Source organism: Cebus imitator, unplaced genomic scaffold (genome assembly GCF_001604975.1).
Source record: "Cebus imitator isolate Cc_AM_T3 unplaced genomic scaffold, Cebus_imitator-1.0 Scaffold124, whole genome shotgun sequence".
In the NCBI taxonomy this organism is placed as follows: domain Eukaryota; kingdom Metazoa; phylum Chordata; class Mammalia; order Primates; family Cebidae; genus Cebus; species Cebus imitator.
In genome coordinates, this window is record NW_016107439.1 from 6,429,165 (window position 1) to 6,434,389 (window position 5,225).

A 5,225-nucleotide genomic window follows, 5' to 3' on the forward strand; every position below is an offset into this window, starting at 1 on the left:
AGAAGCCAAGCATATGCTGGTATTATGTGTGCAGAGCCTGCAGAACAGTGAGCCTTTAAGCCTCTTTTCTTTATAAATTACCCAGTTTCAGCCAGGCATGGTGGCTCACACCTGTAATCTCAGCACTTTGGGAGACTGAGGCAGGTGGATCACCAGGTCAAGAGATTGAGACCATCCTGGCCAACCTGGTGAAACTCTGTCTCTACTAAAAATACAAAAATTAGCTGGGTGTTGTGGCACGTGCCTGCAGTCCCGGCTACTCGGGAGGCTGAGGCAGGAGAATGGCTTGAACCTGGGAGGTAGAGGTTGCAGTGAGTGGAGATTGCACCAGCCACTGCACTTCAGCCTGGATGAAAGAGCAAGACTCTGTCTGAAAAAAAAAAAAAAATTAGCCAGTCTCAGGTATTTCTTTTTTTTTTTTCTCATTAAACTTTTTTAATGGGTCTCAAAATTCTGTGACAAATTTTTGGTCATTTCCATTAAAAAGTACTGATTTTAAAAACTAATAACTTAAAACTGCCACAAGCAAAAAAGAAAACCAAAGTGGTCCACAAAACATTCTCCTTTCCTTCTGAAGGTTTTACGATGCATTGTTATCATTGACCAGTCTTTTACTACTAAACTTAAATGGCCAATTGAAATAAACAGTTCTGAGACCGTTCTTCCTTCACCACTGATTAAGACTGAGGTGGCAGGTATTAGGGATAATATTCATTTAGCCTTCTGACCTTTCTGGGCAGACTTGGTGACCTTGCCAGCTCCAGCAGCCTTCTTGTCCACTGCTTTGATGACACCCACAGCAACTGTCTGTCTCATATCACGAACAGCAAAGTGACTGAGAGGTGGATAGTCTGAGAAGCTCTCAACACACATGGGCTTGCCAGGAACCATATCAACAATGGCAGCATCACCAGACTTCAAGAATTTAGGGCCATCTTCCAGCTTTTTACCAGAACGGCGATCAATCTTTTCCTTCAGCTCAGCAAACTTGCAGGCAATGTGAGCCATGTGGCAATCTAGTACAGGGGCATAGCCGGCACTGATTTGGCCTGGATGGTTCAGGATAATCACCTGAGCAGCGAAGCCAGCTGCTTCCATTGGTGGGTCATTCTTGCTGTCACCAGCAACGTTGCCACGACGAACATCCTTGACAGACACATTCTTGACATTGAAGCCCACATTGTCCCCAGGAAGAGCTTCACTCAGAGCTTCATGGTGCATTTCAACAGATTTCACTTCAGTTGTAACATTGACTGGAGCAAAGGTGACCACCATACCAGGTTTGAGAACACCAGTCTCCACTCGGCCAACAGGAACAGTACCAATACCACCAATTTTATAGACATCCTGGAGAGGCAGGTGCAAGGGCTTGTCAGTTGGACGAGTTGGTGGTAGGATGCAGTCCAGAGCCTCAAGCAGCGTGGTTCCACTGGCGTTGCCATCCTTACGGGTGACTTTCCAACCCTTGAACCAAGGCATGTTAGTACTTGGCTCCAGCATGTTGTCACCATTCCAACCAGAAATTGGCACAAATGCTACTGTGTAGGGGTTGTAGCCAATTTTCTTAATGTAAGTGCTGACTTCCTTAACAATTTCCTCATATCTCTTCTGGCTGTAGGGTGGCTCAGTGGAATCCATTTTGTTAACACCAACAATTAGTTTCACACCTAGTGTGTAAGCCAGGAGGGCATGCTCTCAGGTCTGCCCGTTCTTGGAGATACCAGCTTCAAATTCACCAACACCAGCAGCGACAATCAGGACAGCACAGTCAGCCTGAGATGTCCCTGTAATCATGTTTTTGATGAAGTCTCTGTGTCCTGGGGCATCAATGATAGTCACGTAGTACTTGCTGGTCTCAAATTTCCTCAAGGAGATATCAATGGTGATACCACGTTCACGCTTGGCTTTCAGTTTATCCAAGACCCAGACATACTTGAAGGAGCCCTTTCCCATCTCAGCAGCCTCCTTTTCAAATTTTTCAATGGTTCTTTTGTCGATGCCACCGCATTTGTAGATTAGATGGCCAGTAGTGGTGGACTTGCCCGAATCTACATGTCCAATGACGACAATGTTGATATGAGTCTTTTCCTTTCCCATTTTGGCTTTTAGGGGTAGTTTTCACGACACCTATGTTCTGGCAGCAAACCCGTTGCGAAAAAGCAGGTATTTCTTTATAGCAATGAAAGAATGGCCTAACACAGGGGTCCTCAATGCCCCTGCCAGGATCTGGGCCACACAGCAGGAGATGAGTGGTGGGTGAGTATATGAAGCATTTTCTGTATGTTCAACCACTCTCCATTGTTTGCTTTACAGCTTGAACTCTGTCTCCTGTCAGATCAGCCACAGTATTAGATTCTCACAAGAATAAAAATCATATTGTTAATTGTGCATGCAAGGGATCTAGACTGTGTACTTCTTATGAGAATCTAATGCCTGATGATCTGTCACCATCTCCCATCACCCTAAGATGGGGCTGTGTAGTTGCAGGAAAAAGCTCAGGGTTCCCACTGTTTCTGTAGTATGATGAATTGTGTAATTATTTCATTATACATTACCACATAATATCAGTGGAAATAAAGTGCACAGTAAATGTAATCTGCTTGAATCATTCCCAAACCATCCACCCCCACAACTCCAGTCCCATGAAATTATTGGCTTCCATAAAACTGTTCCCTAGTGCCAAAAGGGACCTGACACGTCTCCTTGGGGACTGCTGACCTAGTAATTTTAGGATTGTTTTCAATAATTCTATGAAAAAAATGATGTTGGTAATTTGATAGAAATTGTGTTGAATCTATATATTGCTTCGAGCAATATGGCAATTTTAATGATTTGGTTCTTTCAATCGATGAGCATGGAGGGTTTTACATTTGTTTATGTAATTTATGATTTTTCTTTATCTTCTCATATTTTTTTTTGGGACATGGGGTATTGCTCTGTTGCCCAGGTTGGAGTGCAGTGGCATGATCATGGTTCACTACAGCCTTGACTTCCCAGGCTCAGGTAATTCTCCCACCCCAGCCTCCTGAACAGGTGGGACTACAGATGCATGCCATCTTGCCTGGCTAATTTTTGGGGAGATGGGGTTTTGTCATGTTGCCCAGGCTTATCTTGAACTCCTAGGCTCAAGTGATCTATTTTCCTCAGCCTCCCACAGTGCTGGGATAGCAGATGCAAGCCACAGAACCCATCCCTGTGATTTCTTTCATGATTATTTTGTAGTTCTTCTTGTGGAGATAATTTATCTTCTTGGTTAAAAGTATTCCTAGAAATTTTAATTATTGCTATTTTAAATGAGATTAAGTTATTGATTTGTTTCTCAGACTGTCATTGAAGTATTAAAATGCTACTAATTTTTGTACATTGATTTTTGTTTCCTATAATTTTAATGAACCAATTCATCAAATCTAGGATTCTTTTGAAAAGTCTTTAGGGTTTTCTAAGTGTAAGATCATATAATCAGCGAACAGAGATGATTTCACTTTCTTTTTCAACTTGGATGACAATTTTCTCTTTCTTTTGCCTGACTGCTGTAGCAAGGACTTCCATCACTCTGTTGAATAGGAGTAGTGAATGTGGGCATCCTTTTCATGTCCCAGGTCTTAGAGGAATTGCTTTCACACTTCCATGCTCAGCATGTTGTTAGCTGTGAGTTTGTCATCTTTGGCTCTTATAGTTTTAAGATATATTCCTTTTATGCCTAGTTTCTTAAGGGGTTTTATCATGAAGCATTGCAAAATTTTGTCAAATGTGTTTTCTGCATCTATTGAGTTGATCATATATTTTTTGCTTTTAATTCTTTTTATGTAGTGAAAGACAGTTAGGATTTGCATATGTCGAAGCATCCCTTTATCCCTTGAATAAAACTCACTTGCTTGTGGTTTATTAACTTTTTGATGTGCTACTTGATTTAGTTTGCTAGCATTTTGCTGAGGAGGTTTGTATCTCTGTTTATATCTCTGTTCAACAGGCATATTGGCCAGTAGTTTTCTTTTGCTGCTGTGTCCTTGCCTGGTTTCGGTATCAGGGTGATACTGGCCTTGTAGAATGAATTAGGGAGAATTTCCTCCTTCTCAATTTTTTGAAACAGTTTCAATAAGATTGGTATCAGTTCCTCTGTGTACATCTGTAAGAAATTGGCTGTGAATCCATCTGGTCTTGGACTTTTTTGGGAGGACAGTTTTTATTACTGACTCAATCTTACTACTCATTACGTGTTTTCTTAGTGTCAGTAGTTCTGCTTCTTCCTGATTTCTATTCACTGTCATCCAATAATATTATTGATATGATTTAGATATTTAAGAATTTCTTTAGACCTGTTTTATGGCCTAATATATGGTCTGTGGGGGTTCAATCAGGGTGGCAGGAAGAATTGTAAGAGGAATCATAAAGAAAGTTATAGAAAATAGTCACAGACCTTCTTGGGAGGCTGGAAGGTTTTGTAAAAGCCTCAGGATAGAATTATGGCTGAAGGCAGGCTAATTCTCTTTGATCTAATTGCAAGAGTAAATAACAAAGGAATGTAAGGCAGTTTTTCCAAATAACTTGTTTATTCATGTGGTCCTAAAACTAACTTTTAATCATTCACTTTACTGAATGGCTGTCTGTGGGGGAGGTTGACCAGGGAAATTACCCACAAATAGTATTTGCTTTAGGCTTCAGAACTTGGCCTTTAATCTTTACCCTGTAATGGTGTTTGTCATTTAATGTGTGCCCAGTAAAGGCTGGGAAGGCCAGCATGTTGGGGCCCTTGGCCATTAACTTCTTTGGATGAATGGTCTGGACACCCCAGCCCACTCTTTCAATTAAAATCTGTGACTCAGTGAATTTATTCATCTATTATTGGGTAGTGGTCTTTCTGTCAGACCCCAACAGTGGTGCACTGTGTAAAGAGACTTATCAATGGTTCTCCCTCTGAGGTTTTGCTGTAATGGAACCTGAAGGAATCTCCAAATATGAAGAAAAATGGGACTGCATAGTCAATAAGTCATTAGAGCCCACTTGGTATATTCAAATTTAGAGGGATGTTCAGTCTGGGTTTTCATCATGGCACAACAGTTAGCAGCACAACAGAAACAGTATATAAAAATACTGAAACATCTGCTTAAAGCTAGTGGAGCCTCAGTTTCACAGGCTCAATTAAGGGACGTCATGCAAACTGTTGTTTCCCAAAGCCCATGGTTTCCGGTAGAAGGCACATAAGACATAAAGCTCTGGGAACAAGT

General features: G+C 41.4%; 1 pseudogene across 1 annotated transcript; it reads right to left on the reverse strand.

Annotated features, from left to right (window-relative positions):
- Positions 1–409: 409 nt before the first annotated feature.
- On the reverse strand, positions 410–2,164 carry LOC108312416 (annotated as a pseudogene). Its single transcript, XR_001828632.2, has one exon. The product of XR_001828632.2 is annotated as a putative elongation factor 1-alpha-like 3 (transcript).
- Positions 2,165–5,225: the final 3,061 nt, after the last annotated feature.